Raw genomic sequence first — 7,456 nt, 5'->3', positions numbered from 1 at the left:
GGGAAAGAGAAAACCTATCTGTGCCTCCTGAAGCCATCTGTCTTTCTACAAGCTGATTTTCGTAGGGGGCAGTTTAACAGTATAAATGTAATAATGATCAGTGGAAATCTTGATTCCCTTCTCCTTGCTGTCTAAGTTCATGATTCTGGATGGCTACAGCAGACTAGCAGCATGGGGTTTTCACAAACATCCAAGTAGGTGATGACCCTGCTGTACGAAGGGATGTGTGCTGCTGTCCAAATAGGTATTCCTGAAATACCCCGCGGTGCCAGCTGCCTCCTATTAGCAGCGTATTCGTTGTGTATTGCATTTTCCAAGTGTCGTTGCACTTGTAGGAGCTCAAGAAGGGCTGTCAGGAGGGTGGGACTCGGTTCACATTCTGCAATCTGTTGAAAACCAGAATGAATGTGAAGGCAGTTAGCCTGAGCTGGCCTCGGTATTTCTGCAGAGTCCCACAGAGGAACACAAATTGTCTAGTTTGAAATGCCAAAACGCTCGGTGTTAGGCAATCATGTGCCACCATAGTCTTCCTGTTGTTTTTCCTGTTCTATCAGGTTTTAAGACCAAAGAGATTTTGAGTGGGCTTTAAACTTGTGTCGGGAGGAAAAGGCTGTTCCCCTGCTTATACACTGAAAACCAGGGGTTTCTTTCTATGGGAAAAGGATACAAATCTTATGTGATAGGACCTCCATTTTCATTTGGAAGCTGAAGTCCAGTGGACAACCACGTCCCACTTGTTTCAGTTGATTTTACATTCTTTACACAGCTTAAAGTTGCTTTGTTTGCTCACTTGCTGAGGAAATATATTCTTTGTCTAAACAGTCTTATGCTTCAGCATGTAACTCAATGTGAAAATTTTTACGCCTCCCTGCATAATTTTCATTGGTGATCTTCCTTACATGCACAGCTTTGTCAACGTCTAATAGAATTCCCAGGCTTTGTAACTGTGAAAGAAAAAGTATATTGGAAGGAAATTCAATGTACCAGTATCCTACTGTTACTGAAAGCTGTTTTAATTAATATAACCATTGAAATGCATTTTATTATTCCTCTGTATTATTTTTTTTGGTACTGTAATAAAGGAAACTGTAAAACATCCTAATGCTTTCATCAGCACCCTGGGGGGAGGAAGAGTGCCTTTACAAATCCACGCACCTCTTCTCTCTATTTGCTGCTTCTTCCCCCTCCCCAAGTGAGGCAATCAGATAATCAGCTTCATATAATCAAGGGACAAGAACCGTGTTTCTGTGAAAGGTCATTTCATAGCCAACTTCAGGGAGCAGTGGGCAGGCAGCACTTCAGGCTGTCATCAGGGGTGCAAGAACAGGCCAAGCTGCTGCCAGCAGCCCTTTTCAGTCCTCAGCACAATGGCAGGTCTGTGCGCCGGGCTTGCCGCTTCTCGTTTCATGCCAACCCCAGTGTCACCAGAAGGCCATCTGGATCATTAGGAGACCAGCCCTTTGACTTTGCCAGCTCAACAAAGAGGGAGGAGAGAGCATGATGAAGGCCAGGTGCCAGGCTGCTCCTCCAGCCTTGCTGGCACCACCTCTCAGCCATAGCCGGACTGGGCCCCTCAATAGCCGGGATCGCTTCTGTATCGGGGATCATCTGCTCTTCAGGAGAGGTTCACTCTTGCTGGAGATCTTTGCTGTTGGCATGTAGGCTGTGCCATGGCTGCGCTATGGTATGTGCACAGCAGCAGCTGGGTAGCTTTAGACTTATTTGAAACGACATCTAATTTAATTGCAGTGCTGTGTGTACCTGCTTTGATTTAGTTTCTGTAATTATTTATTATGAAAATGCGTAAAACAGTACGTGCAAAAGACTCCAGGGGAAGGAGGATACGTTCATGCTTCCTCGTCAGTTGACTGGGGCACAGCGATGCTGGCACAGTGTTCAGTACCAACTTATGGCAACTATCTGTGGCAAGAATGCAGTAATTTTGCACTTCTCCTGATGTCACAGAGGTGAATATTGTCATGGTTCTTAACCTTTTAAATTGTGGTTTGCAATTGAGCCTTTCTATAAGAAAGTGAAAAGGGTTTAGATTGACAGTGGAAGTAAATTGGCTGCTCGTGCTAAGAAATCAAAACTCTGTGTCACTGGATGATCTTCAGAGTCAGAATTCTGTCTAAATAAGCCCAGTCTCCTATGACTCTCCCATCATTAAATCAGAATTGTCATTTGAGTGCTCACAATCTCTTCTATGAGAGAGAGGCTGTCCCTTGGCCACCAAGAGCAAAAAAAAAAAAAACAATTACAACAGAATAAGGCAAGATGAAAACTAGAAACAAACCTAGCAATTACTAAAAACCCAAGCGTGTTTGTTAAAGAACAGCGTGTTGTACCTGTGAGTGGAAACGAGGGTTTTTTCCCTTTTGAATCTGCAGGGGGAAAATCTGGGATCTTTTCTGAAAGCTGGGATTTTCTGCTTCTCCTTTTGTCTTGTCCTGTTGCCTTCTGCCACCATTTTACTGGCACAGCTACATCCATCAGACTTCGGGGAGGAGAAGGGTGCAAGGAGATGATTTTCTACAAATGTGGAGAAAATCTAATGTAGATTTTAGACTGTGATAATAGATGTACACTTAGCCTGTGGTGATTCTCCAGAGCAAGTCCTTTAATAAAGGATAGCTATGTTTATTATGTGAAAGCACTCTACTAACCCTAGATGTAAAGGTCTTTCTTAAAAACCTGCTACCATGCAGATTTCCTCAGCTCTTTCTCAGTAGATAATTTGACTTATTAGTCACTAGAATGAAAAGTTGGTTAAAAATTGGCCAGTTTTAATTTCTAATTATAGTGATTATCAAACTTCAACAATTGGAATAATACTAAATTTGAGGCAGATAAAAAGAAATTGTAATTGCAGTAATGTGATATCATATTTCAGTATTTCTTAGATCAGTGGGAAACAATAAAAAAAGAACATTAGAGAAAAACAGAAGTCTGAATTTTATAGTTTTAAGGAAACCTATTTTACAGGAGAGAGGAAAGAGACTTCTCGCTTTTTTAGACATGTAAGTATTCTACTCATGAAGTGTTAATTTTCATTTCTTAAAAACAGATCTCACTAGCATTATTCCTATGGCCTGGCAATGGGGGGGGAGGGGTGTGTGTGTGTGTTTGGCATCAATTCAGTGTATTTTGTACACAAATTCAGTATTTAAATAGTGTGCGTCCTGGATGTCTGGCCAGTTAATTTTTTAAATCCTTGACTAGCGATAAAGTAGTGTTTTAAACCAAAACAAACTACATACAATAAGCCTTAATGAGTCTGACTTAAAACCACAAATCAAGAAGAGTCAAGGTTGAAATATTTGAAATCCATCCTTAATTCATCATACTGCATTTACTGAACAGTATGTAGGACCACACACTCTTTGAGAGATATAGTACTTGAAATAAACCTCCAAAATAGAGCAAAGGTATGTTGGCAGAATTGACTGGAGTTTCCCCTGTCTTTGCCCATCCTTTTCTGCAGCCAAATGGCAGATTTCAAATATGAGTGCTGCTTATTTCAAGATGTGAAATTGCCAAATTGTGAAATGCAGCCAATTTTGCACGCCTGTCATTGGTGCTTTTTGCTGATTTTTTATACTGGTGGTTTGTATTTTTGTTTTTGCTGATTTTTTTCAGCATCAGTGCTGATTTGATCCCCTGCTCTTCTTGGTTGGCTGTTAGAGAAATTCACAAATGATTGAGCTCGGCTTTTTGAAGAGCCTTCTTTATAGCAGGATATTAACTTATGAGGACCTTTAAGTTAATAGCATTGCTGGTCCAGTTTGCTTGCACTGGGTCATCTGCCTGCAGCTTGAAACGCCAGGTTGATTGGCTCAGTATGACTTACCAAAAAGGGAGGCAGTGTTACAAAGCTCACCTTTGGAAATTGTACCACTACATCACTTAAAGCCCCAGTATAGAGAGGAAAAAAGAGAGAAATAACAGCATAAATCCTGCTCTAACGATCTCTACTGAAAACAGAAACAGGACCTCATTTAGAATGAAATTCTAAATAGCACTCTTAAAACCTCATATTTGAATACTCAGATTTTCCAGACTGCTATATCTTATGATTTTTGGAAGGTGTAAGAACTATTTGTCATTTCTGCTTCAGTAATGCCTGGAGGGCTGTATCAGGATCAGACTGTGGTCATGTGTGGTGTTTTACCAAAGAAATATTTTCCTTGCATTCTTTTACTTTAAAAGTGAAACAAAGGAACAATGCTTACAATCCCCAAACTGGAAGAAATTGTGTGAGAAGGAAAAAGGGTGAGGAAACACAGCTTGGATTCAGGCTTCTGAGAGATTATTATAAATGTTGAGAAAAATATTGTTTAAAAAAATAGCTCTGCAGTGCCCTTTAAAATCAGTAAGCGTCTATTTTAATTCCCATATAAGCAGTAACAGGCTGCTGTCTATATATACTTAAATGTTGCTTGCTGTGTAAGACCTTGTTTGCTTAATTTCAACCTAACTGGATTTTTATGGCTGCGCTATAAACCTCTTCAAAATAGTGCTTAAATGGAAATGCTGACACAACATTAATTACACTGGCTCCAGTGTGATACTGTGATTAAAGTTTATTTATTTTGCATGTGTGTGTCTGTGTGTGTGTAATTTCATTGTTGAAAAACTAATGGAAAACTAATGTGGCAATGGAGAATGTGATTCTGTGCCTGATACTTTAGTTTTCAACAGCAAACTTGCTAGTTTACAGTACCAGATAATTTATTTTTAATTGAGGTATAGTTTAGGGATTTAAAATTTTAGAAAGTTGGGAAAGTGACAGGTTTTTCCCACTTTAAAGCTGTTCACTGCTCTTCCAGGAGATTTTAAATGGCTTTTTGGGTGGCGAGTCTAGACACGTATTTCACTCACATTAGAAACCCCAAAGCAAATGGTTTCGTTTCCTTGCAGCGTATGTTCTTTGAGATGGTTGGGAGAGAAGACTCATCTCCAAAAATAAGGATATGCAATCAAAGTTATTGTTTGTTGCACTATTGAATATGAAGTAACAGCTATCAGAGTCTTTCTGGTAAATAGTATTTCCAGCTGATAGTTTTAGATTATGCATCTAGTCAGCTGGGAAATGAACATGCAAGTATCGTATGGCCAGAAGAGGAGTGAGTGAGAGAGGGATCCTGCCTCCAACCTGTTTCTTAGGAGAGTGAGCTGGGATTGGAGAGGCCTTGGTTGCAGTGTGTTCCCTGCAGTTTATACTTCTCATATTAGGCAACAACTGGATAAAAACGTGACACTGCAGAGCAGAACTAGGCTGTCCTGCTTCCTAAGCGAGTGTTGCGAGTAATGTGCTATAGTGCCAAATGTAGATATCATGTTTGGTGCTGTGATCTTGTGTTAACTTTGCTGCCCCTTTCAGAGCACATTTAATGGTTCTCATCTGCTTTGCTCCTGGATCAGTTAGGCAATGTCATTTTTTTTCTGCACTCACACTTATATAGAACTTGAAGGTTAATCAGAAAAAATTGTCTAATGGATCGTGGGGTCTGTAGAAGTGCATGGTCTCCCCGGCTGGTGGTCTGTGGTGTGCTTTCCGTGACATCAGTGCCGGTGTTCTGCCTCATCTCAGAGACCAAAGTAATCATTCCCACTCTTACCATAAACACCTTTCCCACAAGCTTATGGCACCCAGTCAAACTTCTCTTCTCTGCAAGAGAATTATTGCAGATATTCTTAACGCTGATCTGTCAGGTAGATGGTGGTAGCTGTGAAGTTGCAGGATACTACATCCTACAACGTGGTAGTGAAGAGAGAGGCAAGTAGTGCAGGCTGAGAAGACCAGAGGGAAAAAGTGAAATCTTCGTGTGGAATGCCCTTCTTCGCTTTGCTCAGTGAGAACATTCAGCATACATTACTCCAGTCCACGAAAATTTACATTTTTTATTTTTACTGTTTGCTTTCACTGGAAGAGAGTGCAAAGTAGGCAAATAGCTTCAAAGTGTGTGGTCTTTATGATTTATATGTATTGCTCAGAACTACCACTGACCAAACTTCTTGGTCTTGTTCCCGTTTGTTACAGTAATTAAATATGAAGTTGTTATGAAAGGATCGTGCCCTTCCCTTGAAACGAAAGGAGAATGTGGCTATTCCATGCTTCTGTGGCACAGCTGATGTTTTATTCAAACCAATGTGTAAAGGTAGAGAAATGATGTGCCAAGTTTATCCCATCTGGAAGGAATGTAACTGTTCTGGATCTGAAGCAAAACCGAGGATCTCCTACTTTTTAATGTATTTGAGAATGAGAGTTTGATAGGGTGGGAGAAAGAAAGAAATGAGCATATGCTGTAGATATATTTGGCTGGCAGAAGAGAGCCTGTGTACAGGTCAGTCTAATCCTGAATACATCACCTGCTCAATCACAGCCTTTAACCGACATTAACACTAGAGAATGCTTGTCCTTAAATGACCTCTGCAGTGAATCAAATATCGTGCTGGAAACTTCAAAGGCAAATTAGGCAATAAATTAAAAGTAACATTGTAAGTTTTCTGTGGTTCCAAGCCTGGAAGAGAACAGCCTTTCTCTCTGACTACACCCATTAATAGCAGGGAGGTACTTCAAGCACATAAACGGAGACCTATGTATGGTCAAATAGCGTTGTACTGAGTAATTATTTGCTGATTCTGTGAGTGAGTGAAGAGATTGCTGTAAATGGGAACGTGTAGGGGAGAGGAAGGAGTGGAATATGAACTTTAATCTCTTTTAAAAAAATGTTGTTGGTGCGTTTCAAATCTTTGTTTGAAAATATTGGTTTAGCTTTTTCTGGTTTTGTGTGTACAGGCGTCTCAAATAGGTGTCTTTGTTCTGCACTGTCCCCAGCTGGTCCCAAAGATTTGTTCACCCTTCACAGAAAGCTGCTTGCTCCTGTGCTAACCTTGGGAAGGAGTTCAGAGGAGTGTTTTCCCTTAATGCCATCTGAGAGCGCTCCCTGTTGTGCTGACAAACATGTACCTTACAGAAATACGGTAGGTATCTAGCTTTCGTAAAAGAATGGCATCTTTCCAAAATCTTAAGCAAGCTGCTTCACGATGCCAGTTGGAGCAACCAGCCTGTTGCTCTGCAAAACCAATAGCAGTTAGAAGGCATTCAAGGGTTACTACCCTTTAAGCCCTGCTCCAGAACTCACCAACACACAGGGACTATTCTCAAGCCCTCAGCTGTTTCCCTCATGATTGGATGCTTTTGGAGATGCTACTCTTCAACTTTATGAATCAAAAGGCAGTGCTGTCTTGCAAGATGCTTCAAATCTGGGGGCATCTAACATCAGCTATTCCCAGTGAAAAGGGATTGTAAGTGTCTTTACAGAGCCCAACTGTTATTCACATAGGAACATCAGATTAGAAAATTCAGAAAGACAAGTAATACACCCCTTTTACCATACCTGATATAATGCAAATCTTCCGCTGGGGTGGGGGGGCGGGGCTAGAAGCTTTC

General features: G+C 40.8%; 1 protein-coding gene across 1 annotated transcript in view; it reads left to right on the top strand.

Annotated features, from left to right (window-relative positions):
* LOC104500701 (succinate--hydroxymethylglutarate CoA-transferase-like) overlaps nucleotides 1-7,456 on the top strand; it is a gene marked incomplete at its 3' end in the record, with an annotated part of 160,626 nt that overhangs the window by 104,601 nt on the left and 48,569 nt on the right. The window lies entirely within an intron of this gene.

The sequence above is a fragment of the Buceros rhinoceros genome, unplaced genomic scaffold (genome assembly GCF_000710305.1).
Source record: "Buceros rhinoceros silvestris isolate BGI_N320 unplaced genomic scaffold, ASM71030v1 scaffold91, whole genome shotgun sequence".
Lineage (NCBI taxonomy): Eukaryota > Metazoa > Chordata > Aves > Bucerotiformes > Bucerotidae > Buceros > Buceros rhinoceros.
Note: the sequence above shows the minus strand (reverse complement) of the source record. Positions and strands in the feature narration are given on the sequence as shown.